Source organism: Ovis canadensis, chromosome 23, assembly GCF_042477335.2.
Source record: "Ovis canadensis isolate MfBH-ARS-UI-01 breed Bighorn chromosome 23, ARS-UI_OviCan_v2, whole genome shotgun sequence".
Classification (NCBI taxonomy): domain Eukaryota; kingdom Metazoa; phylum Chordata; class Mammalia; order Artiodactyla; family Bovidae; genus Ovis; species Ovis canadensis.
This window is the reverse complement of record NC_091267.1, coordinates 57,017,265-57,044,906: the sequence shown is the minus strand read 5'-3', so window position 1 is coordinate 57,044,906 and position 27,642 is coordinate 57,017,265. Positions and strand designations below refer to the sequence as shown.

The following is a 27,642-nucleotide window of genomic DNA, read 5'->3' as shown; positions in this document are numbered from 1 at the left end:
CTAGAGAAGTACCTGCAGGTGCCAGGCCACCAGAGGTGCTTGAGGCAGGTGGCACCTTGCTCACAGCAGCCCCACAGACTTGCTGTCCAAGGGTTCAAGCTCAGGGCTGCCAAGGAGATGCTGGCTGGTCCCTCCATCCCCAGGACCCCATTAATAGGCAAGTTCTGACAGCCCAGGCAGCAGTTTAGAAAGTGAGCAAAATGCCAAGACACAAAATCAACAGAAGAGCCTGATGCAACCACACGGAGAGGGTGCCAGGAGCAAGGATGGACCCCCGCAGACCCTTCCCTCCAGAACGCCCCCAGGCTGACTCACACACCAGCCCCCACATCGCAGCTTCTGTTTCCATATGACTCAGTGGTTGCCACACGCCTCACCATCACCCCAGGCTCTGCCCTGTGGGGTGTGGACTGAGTGCCCTGAGGACAGCGTGACAGGAGCGCACAGACGTGTCTGCATCCACCATGAGGACCTCCTGATGCTTCAGATGACTGAGGGAAAAGGCCAGGCCTCGTCACTGGGACCCACCCAGGCCGGGTTTCCGCCCACGGCTGCAACACTGCCAGGGTCTGCATAAGTGCAAGGTGGGCGCCAAAGGCCTCCTGAGGCCAGTCCTCCGGCCGGGACAGGGCTGGGGTGCTGCCAGGGTCCCCAGCACAGTAAACATCCACAGGGGGACGAATGCACATCTGCAGCTGAGCTTCAGCAATCACATCAGGCTTCGTCAAGCTTTATTCACGGGGAGCAGACTTACTCCATCCACACGCATGGTTCCCACTGGAAGACCCATGTCCCCTCAGATGGTCCCATTTCCAGGGAAGCCCAAAGGAAGCATTCTTTTCGATTTCCCTTCTTTGGTCACCAAGGTTAAGTTTTCATACAAACACTAACTTAACTTGAAGACCAGTAAGAAAAGCACCCCACCTCCTCCACAGCCTGAAACGCCACAACTCAGTGAAGCAATTGTAACATCTTAAAATGTAATAACCCCAAGGGACCAACACTGAGACCTCTCTAGCTATCCCCACCTTGGGGCAAAGCAGCTTACTAGCACAGGCTGGTGGTTCATTCATTCACTCAACTAACAAGTACCAGATAACGCCCTGGGAGGATGTCTGTATTAGGTACCAGCCATAACCGGGGAAAAGCACCCACAGACAGCTCTTGCGGGGAGGAGAGCAGGTCATATCAGGGGCATCCGAGCACCTGGAGAAGGTGGGCACAGAAGTCAGGCTCTGTGCAAAGGTCAGAAGGAGCTGGAGGGGCTCAGGCTGAATAAGAAACATGAACTGGCATTTTGCCGAGTGTGGCAAGGGCTCTGGAGTGGGGCACCTGCCTGTAAACCCTTCTGCTTGACTTCCCACTTGGGGCACTTTTCCTGGAAACTGGAAGAAGGCAGGAAAGGACCCAACCTGGTTCTCACTTCAGGGTGTTACAGGAGCGACTGCAGAGCATCAGGTCTTTAGCGACCTCACAAGGCCCCCAGGCACACGTGGGAAGGGCACTGCTGAGGCTGCAGGCACTGCTCAAGGTCAGTTCGTCGAGCAGGACGTGAGTTCTGCAGGGGACAAAAGTGAACGAGCCACAGGCTGGTCACAGTCGAGAGGGGGAGCCAGTTCAGACGCTCTGCTCTTCTCTACATTCATCATTTGAAATTTTACCGTAATAAGAGGACGAAGATAAGCTGGAGGAATAAACATAGCAGTGGCTGAACACAACACAAATATGGGATTCAGTCTAGGCTTCCCTGGTGACTAAGATGGTAAAGAATCTGCCTGCAATGCAGGAGACCGTGGTTAGATCCCTGGGTTGGGAAGATCCTCTGGAGGAGGAAATCGCAACCCACTCCAGTATTCTTGCCTAGAGAAATCCCATGGACAGAGGACCCTGGCGGGCTACAGTCCATGGCGTCACAAAGAGTGGGACACGACTGAATGACTAAGCACTGGTAACAGAGGGGGTTTAGTAGGAGCAATGATGAGACCCAGCAAGTCTGTGTGCATTGCGCCTGTGATGCAAGTCACCGTGAGCTGATGCGGTGTCAGACACCAAAGTCAGGGAAGCTGGGTGAAGGGCAGGAGGACTCTGTGTAAACACACTCACTGCAATGTCACTAATACAAAGTTTGTTTAAAAAGGCCGAGGCGTACTGGTAGAAAGGAGCGGGGATGTGGATTTTAAAACCCTGCAGACACGCTGATAACACAACCCATAATTCTCACTACCTCCTGGCTACTAAAAAGCTGCCCAGATTGGAACCTGAAAGTCTGTGTGGTGAGAATGGATGTGTTCCTAGTTACGATATTTGGAGACCTGAGGTTTGCCTGGGTCTGCCTCCTCCTTGGTTTACTGTCAATGAATAAGCAGTTGCTGTTAGGAAAAATCATTAACAGCCTGTAGATAAAAAGACATTATAGACTTTCAGGAACAAAGGCAACCTAACTTTTAAAATCTTGACATCATTTGTGACCTACCTGCAGGAATGTTCAACCCTAAGGCTAAGTGTGTGTGTTCTAAGTCGCTTCAGTTACATCCGACTCTTTTCAACCCCATGGACTGTAGCCCGCCAGGTTCCTCTGTCCATAGGATTCTCCAGGCAAGAATATGGGAGTGGCTTGCCACTTTCTCCTCCAGGGGATCTTCCCGACCCAGGGACTGAACCCACATCTCTCATATCTCCTGCATTGGCAGGCAGGTTCTTTACTACTAGTGCCACCTGGGAAGCCCCAAGGTTAAGTGGAAATGTTCTCATTTCCAAGTGTGACTAACAGGATGTCAGAGGTGCAGAGTACCAGCGCCTGCGAACAAGCTGGCCTAATGCCACACTGGGAGAGGACAGCCCCCAGCACAGTGGCCCTCCAGCCCAGCTCGAGAGACGCCAACAGAAATGGGGATTCCATCTCCATGGGCCACGTTTCTTCACAGAACCGCGCTCACTCCTGTACCTACGCCAGCAGATCAACAGCAGCCAGTCACACAGAGGGGCTGCAGCAAATGTGTTCTGCACCATGGACAGACTGAAGGGAAAACCTTACAGACACGTGACCGTGGATTTCTGCAAGTGGTTCAGAGGAGGGCGTCGGAGAACCCACATGTGTTCCAACACAAGGCTGCAGAAACACATGGATGTGGAAATTGAAGGTCCCTGGGCCAGCTTTCTGAACAGTCTGCTCTCAGTGGGCAAGGATGGAGCCTCAGACAGCATGCAAGGTGGACTGACAGGCAACCCCAGATGACCTCAGGTGACCTCAGGCTGAGAGGCTGCAGAGAGAATGCAGGATTGTCCATGCTTTTAGATCAAAGCCAAATGGCGAGTTGAGGGGAGAAGACGGAACCATGATCCTGCGTGTGACTGTTTTCACATCTGAGGAGAAGGTCTGTGTACATGGACGCTCAGGGCACCGCTCTCCATGCAGAGTGAGCCTCACCATAGCAACTCGTTCCTGCTTCCACGATGCTTAAAAAAGACACACATCACATTGTTTTCCACAGTTTTTCAGAAACTGACTTTTTGTTCCATGGCCCGAAGAAATCAAGTTCACTGGTGGTTTCCTTTTCATAAAAGTGATCACTGTAGCAAACAAGGAAAGGGTAAAAAGACAGGATTTCAAAATCATCCTTGGGCGATGCTGGATACATCCATTCTTAATGTCCTGGCCCATCCCCTGCAGGTGTTCTCCAGGGAAGCACAGTGCTTGCCTCGTTCCAACAGACTCCTGATGGAGGCAGAGTGGAACTCGGCCCTGAGACAGCCCGCCACCGCTGGAGGGGGCAGGACCACGGATGTGGGGTGACTCCCACCTCACCTGCAAGCATCCCTAGTGTCTGTGACACATCACACGGGCTGAAATCCATCACTGGAAATGAATCGCTGTGTTACTTGCCACTAACTAGAATTTGTCTTATTCAGGTTTTTCCCTTGTTCCACCTAAATAATTTTCATATCCTCGTGAATTTGAAATCTAAGGTGTGCTGTGTGTGCTAAGTCACTTCAGCTGTGCCTCATTGTGACCCCATGGACTCTAACCCACCACACTCCTCTGTCCATGGGATTCTCCAGGCAAGTATACTGGAGTGGGTTGCCACGCCCTCCTCCAGGGGATCTTCCCAACTCAGGGATCAAACCGGGGTCTCTTGTGTCTGCATTGACAGGTGGGTTCTTTACTGGTAGTGCCAACCTGGGAGGCCACACAACCCAAGAAGATGAATCTAACACCAGAATAAAAGCAGAGTCAGGTGTCTGGAGATGAGTCAAGCTCCCAGGGACCTGTTCAGGGCTTAGCCTTCTTTGACAAGATGGGAAAATGACTCACAGATTGTAACTTTGTCTACTTTGAACTCTTCCTGATCCCAAGGACAGAAGAAAGCAGCTGAGGAGAACCAAGGTTATAACAGACACTGGGTCTAAAGGGAGAAATCTCTGCCTATGATGATTTCAAGAACACTAACAAATCTGATGATCTTCCACAGTCTGATTCATTTGCTTGAAACAGGTAATTTTTCATTCACAAGCAGTTTATTTGGCAAGTGGATTGAACTGGGAGAGGAGGAGGGAGGGCAAGAGCAGGTCATTTTGGGGAAAACAGTCAAATGAAAGTTAATGTAGATGAGAAAACACCTGGGGGTGAGGGGAGGGTGGTGTAGAGTTGAGCTGTGCCAGCGCCCCCTCCGCCCCCAGCCTGGGCTGTGCTTAAGCCTTTCTTATAGGTAGTAGAGGCCTGGCCTGACCCCTGGTGACTGTGGTGGACCCCCAGTACCCCACCCCTCCCCCACCCCAGGAGTGACTGTCCTGCCGTGTCCTGGCTCCGGCCTGTGTTCCCTGGGTCCTATGCTTCCTGTCCTGGGCAGCAGAGGAAATCTGGACAGAGTCTGGGCAGGACACCCAACCGAAGCCTGAGTGAAGTGATTGATGGACACACAGCCCTGGGAAGAGGGATCTCGGTAGCAACCACAAAGCCCTGGGGGTGGAGCTGGACAGTGGGGAGCCCCAGGGGACAGCAGTCATGCCCCCAGGCCGGGCACAGAAGCCCAATCACCAGGCCCGGTTCACTCAGCCACTGGGCTGAAACCAGACTATGGGGAAGGGAGGTGAGTGGCTGGTCAGAGACCCCTGCATGAGCCCAGGGGAGGGACACACACTGAGCTACTGGTGACGGAGACAAGTGACCAGATTTAGGGCAGATTCTGAAGGCAGAACAAGCCCCTGAGCGGGGCGGGGGAGTCCAGGAGGGCTCCTGGTTGTGTGTCTGAATCACTGGGCGGAAAGAGGGGATCAGGACACGGCTCTAGTCACAGGCTTGGCTAGTGACTCAGTCAGGCCTGAGTGTGGAATCAGGGGCAAAGGTCTCCACATAAATACAGAGCCCATTTCAATCCACGTGACGGAATTCTATGCTTTCCAGGCATGGGTGGGAGGTTTAGTAGTCAGAAACCCTCCCCACTGACTGAAGGTCAGACCCCTCAGATGTGGCCAGACCCCCAGGCCATGTCACCAAGCACCCAACCACGTCTCATCATGAGGAGGTTGTCAATAAAACCTCACCAGAATCAGTGACAAAGAACCACAGGAAGGAAGCTCAGATAAGGGGCACTCAGTACCCCCACCAGCTCTCCAGGCTCTGCTCACTGACCACCTGCCCCTCCTCACCACTGTCCCCACTCCACCAACAGCAGAGAACATCCCAGCAACACAGAAGACAAGCACTCTGCTCAGCAAGGAGGGGCCATTTCCACACATTGTCCTTCAGGGTTAGGCCACCCCCAAATGCCACTGACCCTCCAAGATAAGTACTGATCCATAGGCCAACAGGGCAGAAAGCACTTCCTTTGCACCAAAACCTCCAAGGGACACCTGGCCCACACTGGCAGTTTAGTGGATGTCCAAGCAGGGAACGCAGGGGACCCTTTGGCCTTTGCCTCCATCACCAGCTCAGGACGCACCTGGACTTGGGGAGAAACAGCACCTCTGGGGCCTGCAAAGGAGAGAGCAGGAAGCTGCAAAGCAAGCCTGACTCTGCTTGCGGTCCAAGAAGGCGAAGGGACACACGGTGGCCATAGAAGAGGAGAACCCGAGGAGGAGTTGCCGAGGTCGAGGGGCAGGGGTGGCCAGGCACTGCGAGGGCTAGAGCAGCCTGATGTCACGGCTCAAACACTCCTCTGTTAAAAGGGGAGGCAGATCGGCAGTAACCCGCACCTACAGCTGAACAGACAGACACCAAGACAGCGTCCAAGCCACAAGGGGAAAACCAGCTGGTCTGAAAGACACAGGACAAACAGGGGGATGTTGGCTCCATCGTGACCACCAGGTGACACTCCAGGTGTGCCAGGACCTGCTGTGATTTAAGTGCCACAAAGGGCCACCGGCACAGCGTCCTCTAACAAGAGAGGTGAGAGCACTGTCCCACATACCCTGCTGCACCCCACGTCTCTTTCTGACAACCACGGGGAAATGACTGTTCAGATCAGCCCTAAAGTAGCCTTGTACGTCTGAATTTGACTAGCATTTGCCCTAACCTCCCAAAATTATGCCTGTCCAGCCAGCAAGCTGCAAACCCTGAGTTCCTTCAGAAAACCACCCACCGTGAGGCCTGGATGACTGACTGCAGGGCACCTCTTCCCATCAGGTTTTGTACATTAAAATAAACTGTGATCTGAATCCCATATTCAGCTAACAGCTGCATTAGAAATTAATTACATTTCCACGTACATCTCATTATTTGTTTATTAAAGCCAAGGATCATGAGATTAAACACTGTCTTTGAAGAGCTTGAGAAAGTTCAAGTGTTTTGCAAACAGAAGCCACTATTGTCACCATGTGAAAGTGACAAGCCTAACTCCCTGGTATGAGCTGTTTGGAGTACGAACGTTAAAGCATTTTGTGAAATGTGAACAAGTTCCAAGTCTTACAGCTCTGAGCTGGGGACAGAGCCTCCAGGGCAAACAACCAGGTGTGAAAACAGGTGGAAGGCAGGTGTCCCCACAGCCCCATTTTACCTGCTGGCTGATTCGGTTTTCAGCAAAGATGGGCAGAGCTCTGCAAGAGGCTCAGTCTGCAGACCTCCACCCAGCGCCAGGAAGTTAGAACCACCGAACTCTCCACCTCCAACAAGGACCGTGCCTCCCACCTCCGAGTCCCACCTCCACTTACACTCATCCCCTGAGCCCCCCTCCTCCCTCTACCATGCAGGTCACGGTCACGGATCAACTGCCACTTCCTCCCAGCACCTGTGTCCCCTCCCCAGCAACGCCGTCCACCACCAGCCATGGGCACTGATGGGATCTGACCCTTGAAGCTCAGGCACATTCTGCGCTGGCAGGACCCGACCCAGGCTTGCTCTGCTAGTGTCTCCCTGTGCCCTTCCCTCCCAGGCACGGTAGAGCCAGAAACGCAGGAGCCACACAGTCACTGTGGACCCGCCCTCCTGCCACAGATGCCTGGACACGTGGTCCCAGGGCCGACAGTGGCCCCCGACTGTTCACACACATCCCGCTGTGATCAAGAGTGGGCAGCACACACACTGCACAAGTGAACTTACCTATAACCCACACAATGACCGTGAGAGCGGAGCCCGTGCTCACAGTGCAGGAAGGTCACGCTCAGGTCTGCGCCATGCAGACTCAGTGCACAGGGTTTCAGGGGCCTGGGACAGAGACCCCTCTCCCCGCCATTCGCCCTGCAAACCACTGTACGGCCACGTCTCAGCCCAAAGCCAGCCTCTCCCTGAAGTCTCCCCCCGGTTGTCTGGAGCAGACCAAGTGCTCGGACGTCGCGGGGCCCCACTGAGGAGGAGGAGAGGGAGGGCGCGTGCGGTGGCCAGCGGTCAGAGCTGCAAGCCAGCAGCCTCGCCTCTGCCCCCGGTACACGCTCCTCCCAGACTAACAGCTCAGACCTGGAGCTTGGTCACAGCGGCCACTTCCGGTGCCCAGACTCAGACTCCTGGGTCTCCAGTCCTGGGGCAGGAGCGGTGTCCCCACCGCACAGGCTGCGCGCGCGCCCAAAATATTCGGTTCACTGGAAGCAGCTGCGCTTCATCGAGGCTTACCGAGGCTGGACTCTCCCAGCTGGTCTGCGTGAGCTTTATACCTCGTCTGATCCCCTCCGAACCTAAGAAGCAGACAGAAGCTGTTTTAGGGAAGGGCGCGGCCGGCAGCAAAGAAAAGCAACCTCCTCCCCGCAAAACTTCCCTCCATACTATGCGGGGATGCGTCCCCCCAAGCGGCTCCGGCCCACACTGGAGCCCTGGGGCCTCCGCGGAAGCCACTTCCTCAGGCACATAAGTGATTCCCGATTCCTAAACTCCAGAAAGTGAGCCATGTCAGAACAGGAAAACGGTGAAAGTTCACGCTCCGCGCTCAGCACAAGGGAGTCCATCAAATAAATGCTCCAAGCCACAGAAGGGCCAGCTTCACTTATCAGAAACAAAGGTTATCATATCTCTGGACTAAATTTACTACCTAACTTACACAGTGAAGACTGTGTGTATATACTATTTTTACATTACTCTTCAGATGAAAATAAATAAATTCCAGGACCTCTGGTTTGGAAGTAAAAGACTGGCACTCATTTAAATACCAGTAGGATGGAAGTTCCAAAGGCTTCAGTGTTATATCTTAAGAGCCCAAGTCACAGAAATACAATCGTCCAGCCAAGCCACCCAACTGTAACCTTAGCCACCCTTGAAATTCATGCTGAATTCTATCCAGAAGGCCCTCCTTTCCAACTGAGGAGCAGCCAGCCCCGCACACAGGGACCAGCAGCCTTGTCCGCGAACCACTGATACTAGCTCCTCAACGCCCCACACGGCTGCTCCCCCAGCCACCCCGCCCCCCACGGTCAGAGAGCTGGGTGGCCACCAGCTAGCCCTCTCACTTCCTGGGGTCCTCTGGCTCGCTACATCTCCAAGGCCTTGTCTGCCCCCCTCCCCAGGCCTTGTCCAGGGTGTGTTTGCACCTGGAAAGTGGAGTGTGGCTGCCTGCGTGGCCAGCAGAGTGGGGTGGGGAGTGCCAAGCAGGCAAGACAGCAGCCAAGGGGGCTCCCATAGGCTGCGCCCAGAGTGCCGCGGTCATCCACTCAAGCATCAGCGCCCAGTGGGCCCGTGGCCTTTGCTCTCTGCTCACTGGGCTCACGTGCCAGCGCTCCCAAGCACCCACACCTGCCCCACACCACTGCACGAAGGTGCCTGTGACCAAAACAAGCTCGTTGGGGCCCAATTACCCCAAGACACAGGTGTCAAGTCTTGTTCCCTCCAGCTGGTCCCTACCTTTCAACCAATCAGGCTGCCTTTTGAGGAGAACAAAACGGACTTCAGCTAACTGCGATGTACTGAGATAGCTTCCCTTGTCTGGGGTTTCCAGAGCAGCCGGCACCAACACCTTCTGGAGTCTGCACTCAGGACAGGCTCCAGCCTTGGCTGGAAGCAGAAATCTGCAGAAGTGTAGCGAAAGGGGCCATAGCAAGGCCCCCAACCCCACAGAGGACACCCAGGCCAGAGATCTAGCATCAGCCATCAAGTGAAACAGTAAGAAGATGAGTTTCATGTTGGCATCCTTGGGGGAAAGGCCAAGGAAGAGTCTGATCTCAGAAAGCGAGGGCTAAAAGCAAATAGGATGACTGAGGGGAACGTCACTCAGGTCCTCAGGCACCTGCTAACGGAGCCACCCTGGCCTCCTTGCTCCACCGCTGAGTCCACACTGCCCCCCGCCCCCGTCCCCGGTTAGGGTGGGGGGGCAGGGAAAGATCAGACACAGTCTTTAGCCATAAAATCCCTAATTTTCTCTTTAAAATGTATTATTAGACTGTTTACTACCCTTAACCTGTCTGCCTAAGTTTAATTCAAATTTAAAATAGTACAAAGGTCTTATACCCCCCGTGGGGAGCACCCACTAACATCACGGCATCTGCCCACAGCAAACTCTCTTCACCTGTGGGTCACCGGATGCTACACTGATTTTCACAACAGAGGGATGGGATAGAGAATTTAAGCATACCATTTCATTGCCAAACTTGCAAAGATTTTTTTTAATAACAATATTCAGCACTGGCAAGGCTGCAGTCACCCCCATGTCCGTGTGCAGTGCCCCATCCTTTCTGGGGGCCCCTCTGAAAGTTCTCACACCCACCGGCTCCTCCTTGAGGAATCTGTCCAGAGGATGTAACCGGAATGTCTGCTGCAGAATTATTTATAATAGGGAAAACTGCCAGCAGACTCAGTGTCCCAAAACAGGCTTAAGAAAATAACAATATAACCACAGGGTGGAATTTAATACTCATCAGCAGTGGTATTTTTGGAGAATATTTAAATTACATGAAAATATATTCAAGATGAATGTTAAAGTTTATAAAAAGTATGTAAGTTCGAAGCATGATTTTATAATCAATAAATAAGCCTGGAAAGAATCTACAAAACTGTTAATAGAGGTCATATCTAAAGGTAGTGGAATTATAGGTAATTTTAGTCGTTTTCTTCTTGTTTTTTTTAATCAGGAAAAAAAAGGATTTCAGAGACTAGGTCTGTGACGCTGATTTCAGCCAGGCCTGAATCTCTGGAATAAAAAGTCAGGTTCAAACAGAGTGTGGAGTCTGGTCTAGGGCCCTAGGGCCCCCACCACCTGACAGGAGGAACAGACAGGAACTCCTCCAGATAGGTGTGGCCTCCACCACAAATGGATGCCCATCTACCCCCATCCCAGGGACCTCACTAGACTGAGGCCCAACAGTGCCCACAGCTTATGGGCACCACAGTACCTTCGTGGGGAACAGTACCACCCAGCCACTAGAGGGTATGAAAGGTCTAGAAATGTCTAGTCCCGCCTGCAGCCTTGGAAAAGTCTACCAAGGGCTGGGGGCCATCCTGCAGGCTTCAGACACCTGCACCTCCAGGGGCCTCACTTCAGGCTCCATAAGCTCAAACACTTGGGTCTATCCAGGATGGACACAAGAACTGCAGGCAGACACGTGTGGTTGATTAACCCAATCCCGCACAAGGCACGACAGAGAATTTGAGAGCTGTGGTTATCTTTTCGCTTCACCCCACATTTGGGGACTAGCTGAGTTCTGCTGCACAGGGAGGGCCTGGGCCACCTCAGCCCACCCCAAAGGCTTTGGGGGCCAGGAAAATAGGACTGGCCCACAACAAACCCAGCCAGAGAACATCAGTGAGGCAGTCCCGTGGAGCCCTGCCCAACCCCAACTCTCAAAGCTGAGGCTGTGACCACAGGCAGGACAGGCTCAGGAGCTGGGGTTACAAATGAGGGGTGGGGAGGGACTTCCTTGTTGGTCCAGTAGCTAGGACTCCACACTCCAATGCAATTGATCAGGGAACCAGATCCCACCTGCCGCAACTAAGACCTGGTGCAACCAAATAAATAAGAATTATAAAAAAAAAAAAAAAAGAAAGAAGAAGAAAAAAAAGAAGAATGAGGCCGGGAGGAGAGGCGTGAGTCAGATCCATGGAGGAAGGCAGGCAGGAAGGAGGAGCGCTGGGCCCTGCTCAGGTCACAGAGAGACTTGGTCCTGCTCCACTCTGACTGCCGAGAGTGGTCCCCAAAGAAGGCACAGCGTTTCTTCACGCCAGCATCTCAGGCTTCTTGCTGCCTGTGTGCCTGTGCGGGGGTTGAGGGGTGGCAGTGCCCACATCCTAGGGCTGATTGGGGATGAAATCAGCTAACAGGAGCTCTCAGGACACTAAGGACGGCCTGGCACCGAGGCGCTGCTACCTCCCCCACAACTTTGACCCCTGGCCACCGGAGCCCTTCCAAGCACAGCCTGGCCTCCCACCTTCAGAACAGGGGATTTCACTCTGGAAAAATTCCCTCTCAACTCTGTGCAGAGGCTGCTGGCCCCAGGGCCACTGACTGGCCACCAGGGGTCCAGCCACTCCTAGGGAACCAAGGAGGCAGCACTGGGAACCTGCACTCTGCAATCCCAGGGGCAGGGCCGCACCCCACCATATGGATGGAAGGATATGGGTGGGGAGATTAGACAGAGCAGCCTTCCTTTGAAGAGAAAGTCTGGGTCCACTTAGTGATCGTGTGGCTTACACACACCTAGTTCTCAGCCAGGCCAGGCCTTGGATCCTGTCTGCACAGAGAAGGTCCTGCAAGTCCTTTGGCAGAGCCCCCACTTAGGAGCTAGCTTTGTAATACGAGCAGTGTCCCCACCAACAACTAGAGCAAGTCCATTAAGTTCATTACACCTGTCACACTGCCAGCTGACTCTCCACATGCCAGGGATGAAAGTACACTGTGCCCAAGGAGTGCCACCAGCCCCCTCCCCCGGGTAGATGGCACCCTTATCTCAGGCAACCGATTCTTAACGTCTGCAGCTGCAGAAACAACGCAGCCGCAAACTTGGCTTCGAGACACCTGAGGACCCGAGCGGCTAAGAACGCAGTTCAGTGTCATGGGAAGCTGGACCCCGGGAGGAAGATGAGGAACCATGTCCCCTGATGCGAAGGAGAGTCGTGCGGGCTGGAGGAGAGTTGTGCGGGCCAGAGGCGCCCGCGAGGCAAAGCGTCACCGGGTCAGAAAAAATACAGAGCTGCTCCCTGGATCCTGTCGCCCTGCAGCCCTGCCAAAAATAAAAGCAAGAGACACACCCTTCTTGCTTCCAAAGCTAGTTGAAGAATTCCAGGCAGCGGGCGGAGGCTGTTCACGCACCCCCACGCACCCCACGCACTGCACAGCCTGCAGGCTGCCGGGTGCCCGGCCCCGCCCACCGCTCGCAGACAGCGGTAATTTCTTTTTCCCTGTCATGTAACGTTAGCAATCTGTCTGGAGCTTGGCAAGCACCAACTTGCACTGTCATATAAACTGTCTGACAAACTTTAAGTTTCATAAATGCTTCGCTTTTCCAGGAGACAATAAAGCATCATTTTAAAAAAAGTTGTCATTTCCTTTTCTGTTCCTTTTCTCTCTTCCTCTTCCAAAATAAAGGCCGGGTTTTGAGGGTGGGAGGAAGAATGAGAAAACAGAAAGCCAACCACAAAAGAACTCCCGCAAACAGAAAGGATCCCTCACCAGGATCCTTAACCTTGAAAGTCTCCACACTTTTCCAGTGCCAAGTGAATGAGCAGATAAATGAATGGGGGAGGGGCACCCCGGCTGTGGGTCTTGAGGGGTGCAGAACAAAATCTGCAAAACAAAAGTACGGTCATTAAAAATGAATAAAGGGTGTGGACAGCAGCCCCCACCCGCTTCTGCTCTTGGGGATTTGAGCCAGACACTCCGCGTCCTCATTAAGTGGTGTCTGGCAGGCTGCCGGGTTTTAGTGGGTTCTGGGAATGCCAATATATTAACCAGAGGACTCTCTGCAAACCCTTTAGAGTTTTTATTCTAGAAAAGTCAACCATTTGGCACAGAACAGCCTTATTTTTGTCCGGGAAAGCTCTCTGCTGCCAATCAAGGGAGAAATTATAGCTATGTTCTTCGTAATTTCCAAGACTTATCTGGAAAACAAGCTTGGGGGAAAGAAAAGTCCTTACAAAAACAGCTTAAAAGGCCAAAGTACCATTTTTAGTGGAAATTCAAAGAAAAGCAATCCATACTCAAATCACACAGATAGGACACAACACAAGCATTATTTTCACATCCTCCTATGGTAGCGAGAAAAACACTATCACTTTGAATTACAAACCCAATTATTTCTACAGCAATTAATACAGGTGCTCACTTGTGTCCCCTACTTGCCTAAAAACTAATAATGTCACCAAAATTTCCCTAAGATGTGGCAAGTCTTGTGGCCTAAAGTTTCAGATGGAGGCAGAAGCTATACATTGCTATTAAAAACTGAAGCTTCACCTTCCTTCACACCCAGGGTACAAGGTCACGGTATAATTCCAGACTAACACATACCACGAAGGCAGAAAGTCACTCTGACATCAGAAGACTGGCTTTCCGGAGAATGTCCTGAGACCCCTGAAAGTAGGGGGTGGAAGTAGGGAGAGAGGGCCACTGGGGGGCACTCCACACCATTCTGTACTGCTCACCATAATCCATATGGAGCACATTAATTAAATGTTTCTAAAAATTTTGCAGGTTAACATGGAAAGATCATTTCATTTCTTTTTTCTGTACTAACTCTCACCTCAAAGAACAGACACCTCACAGAAACATCATAAGCCCAGACGCAGAAGAAAGATGGAAAAAAAACTTGCAAGGGCCACCAGGAAGACCCAACCAGTCATGGGTGCCACTGACCATGCCCCACCCCCTGAGTACCTCCTGCCCAGACCATGAGGGTGACTGCACAGGGATCCAGACAAGCTCAGGGGTCTCTGCTGGGCCACAGGCCGGGAACCACAGCACCCAAGATGCTAACTCACTGTCACTTCCCTAGGCTCCCCTGTCCAGTTGGGAGGTGCCCTTCCAGCAGCCCCAAGGAACAGCCCATCGCATCCCACGAGCCACCGGTTGCTCTGCTAGGCCACTAAGCCAACCAGGGCTGCAGCCCAGGACTGTAAACACCTCTGCAGGCGGGTGGATACTGCTCTCAGTGCCAGGCAAGAAAACTATTCTTAGAGCACTGTCAGCAGTCTGGGGGGAGGGGAGGTGGGTAATGAAATTTGTCTGTATATGTATATACTCTGGCAAGAGGGGGTGGGAGACTCTGACTTTCAAACAATAGGCCACCAAACTGGCACAAAATCCTTTAGTAAGCAGGTGCCACAGGCCAGGTTCCTCTGCAAGACTGTGGTCATGCAAACAGCCCCAGAGAGGATTCGAGAGACAGCCCTAAAAGCCTGCTAGGGACAGGTTTCTCCATTGTAAATACAAGCCTTCACCAACTAGAAGACTCCACCAACAGCCAAGACTTCCAGGGTAACAGCAAAATATGAAGAAATTGGGGGCGGGGGTGGGGGCGGCTTTTAAAACAAGGTAAGAAGGCAGCACTAAGTCTGCAGCAGCAAATCCCTCACTGGCATTTACAATCTCAGGCCTATTTCCTAACAATGTGTTCAGTGTCAATAGCAAAGGGAAGCTCTTAAAAGAATTAAGCTCTAAGAGATCATGAAGAATATACCCTGTGTTTCAAAAAGCACTTCTTTGCAAGGACCATTAAAGGGCACCCATCCAAGGGTTGACAGGAAACCAAATATTATAATTCAATACATGTACATGGATAAGATCCACTCCTTAGTCCATGGAATGACTCAAATTTGACATTACAACCCTTCACTGAACATAAAGAACATGTTCCAAGATTACTGTGCAGAGTCCAACGGCAGCTGTGCAGAGGAGACAGCACACACAGTATAAGCCCTGGAAAGACTAAACCCTCCTATGAAAACGCAGACCTGACTGGACACCCTGGCAGTTTCTCCGTGCAGGGTCACCAGGACCATTGTGCCACTCCAGGGGACCCGGACTGGAGACCACCCTTAGGGTCAGCCCAACAGGCAGAAGGGCTATTTTCAAAGGAATCTTCCTTGTAAAGGAAGAGATGCACCAGTCTTCAAGCCTCCACTGCAAGAAGCCTACTAACACCAGCTCCAGGACCAACTCTGTGCCGCTCACTTCCCTCATCCCACAATGCCCACACACAGTAGGGCACCCAAAAATACCCAAAATTTAGAACGCAGCACCGAACTACAAGCCAGGGGTCCAGAGATGTGAAGCTACCAAAGTAATAAGAGAGAAAGAGAAGAAAATAGATGGGACACAGAGGAAGAGAAATAAGCAAATCAAAAATATCCAATTTCAGCTAATTAAAAGAGTCTACGGGGAAAACAAAACTTAAGCTACTGAATCCACCGCATTCACGGACACTCCTGCGCCTGGTGAGTTTCCGGCTGTGCAAAAACCCTCCCGGGTTCACTAGGCAAGCGGCCGAACCCCTACCTTCTCCAGGTGCCCCCCACCTGTCGCGATCCTCGTTGTCTTCCTAAACCCCCTTGCCCCCCGCCTCATCGGAAGCCTCTTCCTTTTCCAATTAGGAAAAAAGTTTAAAACCAAGCTGATGCTCTGGGGGCCAGCACGGCGAGCGGCCCAGCACCCAGCTTACCCGGCGCGCCCAGCCCCCGGGCAGCGGGCGAGGTCCCGGGAGGGGTCCCGCGCGCGGCGCCCCGCAGACCGCACGACAAAGCGGGGCGGCCGGGCTGGGTGCTCGTCGCTTCCTGTTTATTCCGCCGCGAGGGTCACAGAAATCCTGCCCACGCCCGCTTCTTGCGGGCTCCGGGCGCAGCCTAGGGGCCAGTGGCGCCCGGACCAGCGGGAGCCCCTGCAGCCGGCGCCCGGCGCAGCGCGCTCAACACCCGGAAGCGCGGGGTCCAGGGTCCTCCCGCCCCGCAAACTCCGGCAGGTCCCACACAACCTGCCCGCGGACCCCGCCTCCCCAACCCCGCCGCCGCAGCGCACCACAGCGCGGGGCACCAGGAAGCCGACGGCTCGGCGGGGGCCGCCGTCCCGCGCCCACCCCCGGCAGCGCCGGACGCCGCCGTGCCCAGCGCGACCCTGGAGAGGGCGCCGACGGCGGGGATCGAGGACATCCCGTTCCAGCGTCCCGTCCTCCCGCCCGCGCCTCCGCCCCGAACTTCGCCGGACGCCGCAGCACCGGGTCAGCCTTTACCTGCGGCCGCGGCTCTGGAGTGAGGCGGCAGGCGCCCGGGGTCGGCGGGGGAGGGCGAGATGCTTTAAGGGCCCGGATCGGCCCGGACTCCCCGCGCTCCCCGCCCCCTTCCACGCTCCCGGGACGCGCAGTCGGCCTGGCGGCGGCGGCTCCTCCCCAGCCCGCAGGGGATCCCCGGCCTCGCTGGCGGGTCCGCAGCGCCGGGCGGGGAAGCAGGAGACAGTACCGTCTCCGCCTCCGCGCCGTCTGTCTCCTGCCGGCCCGCTCGCCGCGGCCGCGTGTGCCTCGCGGTCCGCCGGCCTCTCCACCCTCCCCATCCCCCTCCTAGCGGGACCGGCGGCGGCCGGGCGGGGCGGGGGCGGGCTGGGCCGTCCGGACCCCGAGCGGGCAGCGCCGACCTCCGCGTACTGCGGCCACAGAGCAGGGAGAGCGGGCGGCCAGGCCGCGGGACCCCCGGCTGCGCACGAGGCTCGGCTCGGCCTGGCGGGGCGCGCGCCCACCGCCGGCCGGACGGGGAACTCCATCCCGGAGCCGGAGAAGGCAGCGGGAGCCAAGCACGCCCCTGGTAACCTGTCTTCCCACACAGGCCCAGACGCACAGTAGGGCTGCAAGACCCTTAGTAGGGCTGATAAATCCTCCTGTTCGCCCGGTCAACCCCTTCGCAGACATGAAGGTCTTCCCACGGCATCCCTTTCTCATTGGAGGGCCTACATTTCTCCTCCTCTGAAGGCCTTTGGGACTTGAACTCCACCTGAGTGTGGACAGCACAGTTGTCTTTCAGAAGTACGAGCTTTCACACCCACTAACCTGACCCGTGTTTGATCGAGATTTGGTTATTGCCACAGCACCTGGGCATTTTAACCCAGCTTTATTACAGCCACGAAAATTAGCCACTCACCTAGAGTCAGACATTCTGGACTGTGAAGTCAAGTGGACCTTAGGAAACATTATTAGGAACTAAGCTAGTGGAGGTGATGGAATTCCAGCTGAGCTGTTTCAAATCCTAAAAGATGATGCTGTGAAAGAGCTGCAATCAATATACTGGCAAATTTAGAAAACTCAGAAGTGGCCACAGGACTGGAAAAGGTCAGTTTTCATTCCAGTCCCAAAGATGGGTAATGCCAAAGAATGTACAAACTACTGCACAATTGCATCCATTTCACACGCTAGCAAAGTAATGCTCAAAATTCTCCAAGCTAGGCTTCAACAGTACATGAACTGAGAACTTCCAGATGTTTAGGCTGGATTTAGAAAAGGCAGAGGAACCAGAGATCAAATTGCCAGCATCCACTGGATCATAGAAAAAGCAAGGGAATTCCAGAAAAACATCTACTTCTGCTTCATTGACCTACACAAAAGCCTTTGACTGTGTGGATCACAACAAACTGGAGAATTCTTAAAGAGATAGGAATACCAGACCACCTTACCTGCCTCCTCAGAAACCTGTGTGCGGGTCAAGAAGCAACAGTTAGAACTGGACATGGAACAACAGACTGGTTCCAAATTGGGAAAGGAGTACGTCAAGGCTGTAGATTGTCACTCTACTTATTTAACTTCTATGCAGAGTACATCATGTGAAATGCTGGGCTAGATGAAGCCCAAGCTGGAATCAAGATTGCCAGGAGAATTACCAAAAGCCTCAGATGTGCAGATGATATCACCCTTATGGCAGAAAGCGAAGAGGAACTAAAGAGCCTCTTGATGAAGGTTAAAGAGGAGAGTGAAAAAGCTGGCTTAAAACTCAACATTCAGAAAACTGAGATCATGGCATCTGGTTCCATCACTTTATGGCAAGTAGATGGGGAAACAATGGAAACTATGGCAGAATTTCTTTTCTTGGGTTCCAAAATCACTGTGTATGGTGACTGCAACCATAAAAGTTAAAGATGCTTGCTCCTTGGAAGAAAAGCTATGACAAACCTAGACAGCATATTAAAAAGCAGAGACATCACTTTACCAACAAAGGTCCATGTAGTCAAAGCTATGGTTTTTCTGGTAGTTATGTACAGATGTGAGCATTGGACCATAAAGAAGGCTGAGCCCTGAAGAATTGAGGCTTTCGAACTGTAGTGCTACAGAAAACACTTGAGAAGCCCTTGGACAGCAAGGAGATCAAACTAGTCGTTCCTTAAAGAAATCAACCCTGAATATTCATTGGAAGGACTGATGCTGAAGCTGAAGCTCCAGTCCTTTGGCCACCTGATACAAAGAACTGACTCACTGGAAAAGACCTGATGCTGGGAAAGACTGAGGGCAGAAGGAGAAGGGGACCAACAGAGGATGAGATGGTTGGATGGCATCACCGACTCAAGGGACATGAGTCTGAGCAAACTCCGTGGAGTGAAGACAGTGAAGGATAAAGAATCCTGGCATGCTGCAGTCCATGGTGTCACAAAGAGTTAGACATGACTTAGTGACTGAACAACAACTGCCAAAGTTAACCCCCTGTGGACATATCAAAATATACCAACCTGGTATTTCAGGCAGGGTCTAACAGAGGAGTAGCTAATTAGAACAGCTTATTTTCAATGTCTCCACCCCTTGCCAAAAGTTGACCAGCTGATACTTCCATAATATCAGAGAAAGGAATCTTGAAATCTACAATAATTGATCAGTAACTTTATACTTAGTGAAATGTTAGCTTAATTCAACTTGCTTTAAAAAGTCCTCAGTTGTCCTCAACCAAGATGGTAACTTCCGGGTAGAAGCTGATCAGTGCTCATAGGTGATACCATTTAATATTAACTGTCAATTATTGGAAGCCATGTGCCAAGCCCTGTACTAGGAACTTCACATAGATTATCTAATTTAATCTTCAGGGTAACTGTGGCAGCTAGAACATCCCCATTTTACAGATAAGAAAGTTGAGGCTATAAATGATTAACTTGTCTCCAGACCACAAAGTTGTTGTTCAAAGTTGTTACTAAGTCGTGTCCAACACTTTGCGACCCCATGGACTGCAGCATACCAGCCTCCCTGTCCCTCACCATCCCGTGGAGTTCACCCAGGTTCATGTCCATTGAATCAGTGATGCCATCCAACCATTACATCCTCTGCCAGCAGAGGATGAGACTGCAAAAAGGTGAGTGAAAATCCTGGTAGGCACAGTTCAGGAGCTGAACCACACTGCCACCTGCTGGCGGACTGACATCCCTCGGCTCAGCTCAGCCCAGCTCCCAGTGAGTCCAGATGGAGGACCTCTGCACCTGTGGGACAGTTTAGACTCTGGTTGCCAGGGGAAACCTCTTTAAATGCCATTGAGCTGCGAAGTGCTTAATAGAGGTAATCTGAATCTGACAAGCATCTACTTGCTAGTTTGTTATTTAATGTTCCATGTTAACAACAGCTGTGGGGTTGGAGAAACTGTTCTTGCCCTTCTGAGGTCAACAGAGGAATGGCATTTTCCTTCTAAACCTGACACAGCCCATGGGCAGTGAGGAAAATGTTTTTTCCAAGAACAGGAAACAGTTTGTTCTCCTATTGTGCAATATTTCACTTGTGGATCATTTCCGTGTATATGATTTCACCCTCTTGAGACCTGAATTTTAAATCTCACCCTCAGCTTTACCTTTTATGAGACTCTTAGCTCATCTTGCTTTCCCTTTTCTTGCTGTCTTCCCTCAGTTATCACTAGAAACTGCAGATCTCTATTTCTATTTCTAAAGAGTAGCTAGGGGAGGAGTTCTGTCTTTGTACTTGTTCTGCATTTTAGTTGCTTCCTCCCACAGCCCTGTACACACACACTCATCACAGCAAGGGCAGAACCAGAGGCATTAGACATATGTTTGTTTTCTGTAAATCTAGCATGACCGGACCATCCATCAGCTCACCTGGTGGTCAGTGATCTCTCACCTTCACTTTGAGGGCCTAGGCAGAGGCCAAGAGAGGACTTCATTCTGTTCCGAACAGCAGAGCATGTAAGTCTACCTGACACTCACAAAGGGCTCTGGAGAGATCGAAGAAAGAATGAAGTCTCATATTATGATGGACGAGTAAATAATACAGAGGTAAAACATCACTAAACTGGGTGGAAATCAATTGAAAATGATTTCGAGGAATTGGATGTAGGAAACAATCTTTCTCAGTGTAACTCCACTGCAGTTTACCTGGTGTCCATTAAATCTCGACCATACTTAGTCCACAGAAGGTCTGTCATCTGAGAAGACAAAGACAGAAGCGTAAACATGAACAAATGATTAAAAAAAAAAAAAAAGATTCTGAGGGCCCGAACAAACCACAAGATGAATGTGAAACAATTCAGTTATTTAGCTGTCTTGTATAAAATTTGAATGAAACAAGCCATCCAAAAAGATCCACCTCAAATGGAAAAGGAGCAAGAGAAGCGTGCTGGAGGGCAGCTCTGCTGGGAAGTAAGCACCCCCATTCGGACAGGTTACAGGGACAGGACAAGGATGAACTCAGTGCCAGGAGGGAGACCTCTACCCCATGTGTCTTGGCAGTGTCATAGGCACGCTTCATCATGCCATCTGCACCATCAAACCATCTCAAGTGTCTGGTCTGTAAAATGGAGACAATTCCCACCTCATGTGATTTGTGGTGGGTTGGCCACACACCACCTCCACACAAACACCTCCTCTGGGATCTGGCTGCCCCTCACTGTTCCAGGACCTGCAAACTTCACTCCTTGCTCTAGGGGTACAGATTCAAAATCACCAAAGACAGGAAGGAAAATATTCTGCAGGCAACCTCTGCTTCTAGCCTTGTGCAATACTTTCCTTGGGCCAAATGAAAAACATCTGCTCTCTCTCCTTGAAGGGAGAAGAAAAGGGAAAATATGGCAAGAAAAAGATGTAAATGGTCACCTCAAAGACTGTCCATCCAGACACACTTGGGTGTATGGTTTCTGTACATCAGTTATTAAAAGGATGCAACTTCTGCCAGTGGTAAAGTTCAGTCTCATCTGTCTGTTGAGACCACAGCTCTTCACATCTCTGCCTCCTTTGGTACCCAAGTGGCCCCCACCCATTTCCCCATGCCCAGCAGAGCCGCTCAGGACAGGCTGACTCCCCCCGGTTTGGGGCCTGCTCTCTGCTGCAGTGACCAGCAGCTAGGTTAAAAGTGGCCACTGCAGCCCCACCCTCGCCCACTGCTTTCCAACACATGGTCAGTCAGCTGTGTACAAATGGTTAGTAAGTTGCGTTCAAAACAGAACCTGGCCCAAAATATCCTCAGTAAATATCAACTTCCTTCACCCTTTCTCATCCTTGCCAGCAGGGACAGGCTCTCTGGTGACTTTGTACTGGGTCAGCTTAGCCACAGGGGGTGGGGTCTGTGCTCACTGGAATTCCCTTCCTCGGGTTCCAGGTGTTGAAATAACTTTCTGGCCCCAAGATAGAGCTGCTCGTGGGGTTCCCATCAGCACACTGAAACATAGATGACTTTCATGTCCTGTCAGCGCTCGTTTGACCAGAAATGCAATGGCACCCCACTCCAGTACTCTTGCCTGGAAAATCCCATGGACGGAGGAGCCTGGTAGGCTGCAGTCCATGGGGTCGCTAAGAGTCAGACATGACTGAGCAACTTCACTTTCACTTTTCACTTTCATGCATTGGAGAAGGAAATGGCAACCCACTCCAGTGTTCTTGCCTGGAGAATCCCAGGGACGGGGGAGCCTGGTGGGCTGCCGTCTATGGGGTCGCACAGAGTTGGACATGACTGAACTGACTTAGCAGCAGCAGCAGCAGCAGGGCATCCAGCCAGCAATCCTCAGACCACATCCAGCTCTGGGCCTTCTCACCCTACAAGCAGGCTGCATGGGCCCAGGCCCTCATATGCTTCCTCTCTGTCTCATTTTCATCTCTGTCTCATCTTCGTTCTGTACTCTTTATCCTGAGAAAGCTTCTTGCCTCTACCCCACTTTGCAGTTTGAAAGGTCCGCTTCATGAGACGTTAACATATTTATCACTTGAGTTGTTTTCTTTAGTCTTTCTCAGATGCATGTTAGAAATGCCAGAGAGTTGTGGGTGACGTGGAAGGAGGCGTGCTTAACGCCTCTGCTTAAGTGGCGGGACCTCCCGAGGATGTGGGGTCCAGGTACAGAGCAGCTTCATACCCCTGACCTGCTCTCCCCTCATCCTGTCCCCTTGTCTTGAGTGGGGGGTGCATGCACAGTCCCATGGAGAAGGATGCCAGCATCTTCTGCCAGTCACCTGGGTCGTTTAGGTTGAAGGGACAAGAGATAGACAGGGTTTGTTTGCTCTGTGGGCCCAGGGGGCCTGTGAGTACCAGTCTGCCTCCCACCCACCCCTTCACATCCAGTCATATTGCCTGGACCCAAATCAATGCTTTCAGTACGCTGCTCACTACTGCCTGTAGTAAATCTCAACTCCATATCCCTTTCTAAGGTTCTGCTTTTCTGATCCAATCCTGATGATGCAGAGCCATGGGCCAGGGTATCTCTGCCCCCCAGCCAGAGATCAACTGTTTGTGGAGAACAATACCCTCCCAATCTAGCTTCTTTAGGAAAGGTGTTCCCCCAAAACAATCAAACTGCTTGAAAAGTCCGTTACAAAAGAAGATACGAAATAGCCAGCCAACACATGAAAAGGTACTCACTCCTTATTGTTGTTCAGTTGCTCAGTAGTGTCTGACTCTGCGACTCCATGGACTGTAGCACACCAGGATTCCCCGTTCTTCACTATCTTCCAGAGTTTGCTCAGATTCATGTCCATTGAGTCAGTGATGCCATCCAACCATCTCATCCTCTGTCACCACCTTCTCCTGCCTTCAATCTTTCCCAGCATCAGGGTCTTTTCCAATGAGTCAGCTCTTCCTATCAGGTGGCCAAAGTATTGGAGCTTCAGCTTTAGCATCAGTCCTTCCAATGAATATTCACGATTGATTTCCTTTAGGTTTGACTGGTTTGATCTCCTTGCTGTCCAAGGGACTCTCAAGCATCTTCTCCAGCACCACAAATCAAAAGCATCAATTATTTGGTGCTCAGCCTACTTTATGGTCCAACTCTCACATCTGTACATGACTACTGGAAAAACCATAGCTTTGACCATACAGAACTTTGGTGGCAAAGTGATGTCTCTGCTCCTTAGGGAAATGTATATTAAAGCCATAATGAAAGGTTTTAAATGACTGCAAAGTTTAATCCAAAGAGAGAAATTAATGGGAAACAAGGTTAACTGATGCCTGACCTCTCAGGCATCAGTAAACTGCTTGGAAAGATTCTTGAGCTAACTTCCCCATGTTCCAGTCATCACTGAGTGTGAGCAGCTGCCCTTATGAGGCCTCAGTCCTATGAGCACCCAGGACAGAGTGACTGGTAGGCTGAGGCTGACATTTCAGTGGCTGATGGCATATTATTTATAGGATATCCAGGTTATCAGTGGGAAACCAAAGTAGAAGTTGGGAATTCCGATGAAAGTCTCTGATGTACAAGAGGAATAGGTCAATTATGTTAAAATAATTCTGTGTGGGCTGCCAGCTACTGAGCACAGAGACAACCCTACCAGAAGTTACATGGTAATACTAATTTCATCCTTAAAAGCAAACCTCGGTCTCACATATATGTAGTGTGTCAAACCATACAACCGCCATGTTTGGGAGCCCAAAGCAGGTCCTCCTGCCATGCCATGGCTAAAAGTCAGCTGCTCACGGTGGCCGCCCATGCTGGCTTCTCTAACGCAGGGGCATCACTTTCTCCTCACACACACATGTAGCATCGTGTTACTAGATGAAAAAGCAGTTAAAACCAATAAAATAACTGAATTGCTGCTGAAACCACCTATGTACACTTTAGTCTTGGTCATCTCCCAAGCCTGGCCCGCAGGAACATTCTTCTAAAGACAGAGCAGAGCATAAGGCAGGCAGGGCCTCTCCTGCAAGACGACTGATGTGTAAACAGAGAATTGTCTCCGCACACGAGAACATTCCTCTCCATCTATGCTGCATATAAACATATTCTGAGACCGTATGCATACTTATATCACTTTGTGCTTCTAAAATTTATATAAATGCTATTATATGGTACATTTGACCTTTTCACTCATTACACAGGCAAAATTTATGCAAGTTGACACGTAGTTTTAGTTCATGTAGCTGGTAATAGTGTTGCACTATGTGACTTGATCTCCTTCTCTTCTTGAGGACATTTAGAGTTCCCATCTTCCCCACTCTTACTCCATTGCAACATGACCATCCTTGTTACGTCTCTGTACAGAGGTGTAAGACTTTTTCTTAGTGTTTAGACGCTCAATACACACACTTAGAATTGGACTGCTGGATCTTAAGGTTTGTTCATTTTCAATTTTGGGTTGCTTCTTTTCTAAGCAGAAACTTGATGGAATTGGATTTTTATTGGCTGGCTGTGTGTGTGCCCTGCTACTGGCAACCTCACCTGCTCTTTAGACAATCTTTCATCATGCCTACTTGCTGGAGACCTTCCCCTCCCACCCCATTCACCAAAGGGGTGACACTCCCACAGGGCTTACGTGTGAGTTGAAGGATGTGGACACAGCTGGACGACCAGTGCACAGAAGGGGCATGTCTGCTGGGCCCCAACTGTGTTCCTGTGCCCAGGCCCCCCATCTGTGTCCAAGCCTATTTCTTTCTCTGCCACTGAGAACATGTGGCAAAATCCCCTCACGCTGAGCACGGGGCTTCAAGTCCTGCTGCTGGCAGATGAGAATGCTGGTTGATGGATTGTAGGGAAGCGAAGAAAAGAAAGAAAGAAAGTGAAGTCACTCAGTCATGTCTGACTCTTTGCGACCCCATGGGCTGTAGCCCACTAGGCTCCTCTCTGTCCATGGGATTTTCCAGGCAAGAATACTGGAATGGGTTTCCATTTCCTTCTCCAGGGGATCTTCCTGACCCAGAGATTGAACCCAGGTCTCCCGTGTTGCAGGCAGACGCTTTACCAACTGAGCCACCAGGGAATCCCATCTGCATGCCGAAGGGGTCATCATTTCTCATTTTGCAAAGGGAAAAGCTGGTCCAGAGGGAAAAAATTTCAACAGAAACAGTGCAGCTAAGACCGTCCTGGAACCCAAGTATCCTGACAGGGAAAATCAAGGCATTGTCAGAGGTGGAAGGGACTTGGAGATTAATCCACCTCCCTCACTTTTTACAGATGACAGAGAAAGTGTGAAAGTGTTAATCAGTTGTGTACAACTCTTTGTGACCCCATAGACTGTAGTCTACCAGGCTCCTCTGTTCATGGGATTCTCTAGGCAAGAATACTGAAGTGGGTTGCCATTCCCTTCTTGAGGGAATCTTCCTGACCCAGGGATTAAACCCAGGTCTGCTGCATTGCAGGCAAATTCTTTACCATCTGAGCCACCAGGGAAGCCCACAGATGACAGACTGGAGCTCAAATAGAGAAAGATCATGGATCTAACATTATTAAATTTTATAGAAAAGATGAATGTAACTGACTGACTGGGCAGCTCCCCACACAGGGTCTGCACTCACTCGAGTGCGGTCATGGTGACAATGGTATACCAGAAGGCTGCAGGGATGCTAGTAAAGTTGGTCTTGTTTGTGTCCTTCTTGGCATAAAACCTAACAGTGGCAAAGATGACGATGGCCATGGTAAGGGAAAAGAGGAGAAAGCCCAACTCAGAGGCACAGTTCTTGAGTGTGTAGTCCAGAATCCACAAGCCTTGTGAGTGCCTGGAGAACCTGAAGATGCGCAATACTCGAACACCCGCAGGGTGACAAGGGCGCCCGAGACACCCTCGTTCTTGGGCATGAAGAGAGGGAAGGAAGAAATAGGAAACAGAGTAAGGATCAGAGGAGAGAGGAGAACAAATGCAACTGCAACTTTTGCCATTTTTTTTATTCAGAGACAAACGTTGCCAGGTAAGCAGGAAAAATGTCTCTTCAGCACTATTAGTAAAGCTTTGTGGTCAAAGTTTTAAAACATGTAAAAGGATAATAAAAACCAAGCAATTACAATGCACTGCCTACCAAATTCTACACAATGTAGCTTATTTTGTAAAAAGAAGATTGTTGCTTCTGGTGATGAGTTTTTCCCCAAAACAAATTATCAATACTATAATACTTTTTACATAAAAAGTAATAACTTTTCCCTTTGTATCCAAATATAAATTGTTTCTTTGACTCCATTAGTAGATAGACTTTTGGTTAAAAAACACCCTAAAAGTACCTTAGTGTGTTCTATAAAAAGGAACTCAATGATGTGAGGGAATAGTGGAATGAGGCTTTTTTCCCTATAGAAACCAACATTATTATATAACAAAGGACCTAAAACACTGTTTTGTGTGCATTAGCATGGGCCAGGACTCTAGAGAGTGCTCAGCCAGGATGACACAGTTGTATGGAGGTTTCCTGCTCGCCGGCTGGGACCACACGCTCTGCAGCCTCTCCCAGTTCAGTTCAGTTCAGTCACTCAGCGGTGTCCGACTCTTTTCGACCCCATGATTCGCAGCCTGCCAGGCCTCCCTGTCCATCACCAACTCCCGGAGTTCACTCAGACTCACGTCCATCGAGTCCGTGATGCCATCCAGCCATCTCATCCTTGGTCGTCCCCTTCTCCTCCTGCCCCCAATCCCTCCCAGCATCAGAGTCTTCTCCAATGAGTCAACTCTTTGCATGAGGTGGCCAAAGTACTGGAGCTTCAGCTTTAGCATCATTCCTTCCAAAGAAATCCCAGGGTTGATCTCCTTCAGAATGGACTGGTTGGATCTCCTTGCTGAGTCTCTCCAAGGGACTCTCAAGAGTCTTCTTCAATACCACAGTTCAAAAGCATCAATTCTTCGGTGCTCAGCTTTCTTCACAGTACAACTCTCACATCCATACATGAGAAGCCTCTCTAACACAGCTCTTAACCTCCAGAGCATCTCACAGTATGATGTTTTCAGGATACTGTATCTACATCTCTTACATGGTATTAACATACATACATACATGTATATGTATACATAAATATAGCTATACAAAATGGTGTTTTCTTTTTTAGACTCCCAAAGAAGACTAAAAATGGACTCCCAAAGGTTGATTTCTGGGTCAAAGGACTTTAATTTTTAGCCATTATTTTACATCCCCACGACATTTAAGCAGTTGCACTCCTACCAGCAAAGCAAGGAC

The 27,642-nt window shown here is 50.9% G+C and overlaps 1 protein-coding gene across 1 annotated transcript in view; it reads right to left on the bottom strand.

Annotated features, from left to right (window-relative positions):
• The window catches only part of LDLRAD4 (low density lipoprotein receptor class A domain containing 4), a 155,677-nt gene extending 138,642 nt beyond the window's left edge, over positions 1-17,035 (bottom strand). The window contains 1 exon segment of the mRNA XM_069569049.1: positions 16,564-17,035. The gene's annotated coding sequence lies outside the window, so the exon portion shown is untranslated.
• Between the last annotated feature and the right edge of the window lie 10,607 nt (positions 17,036-27,642).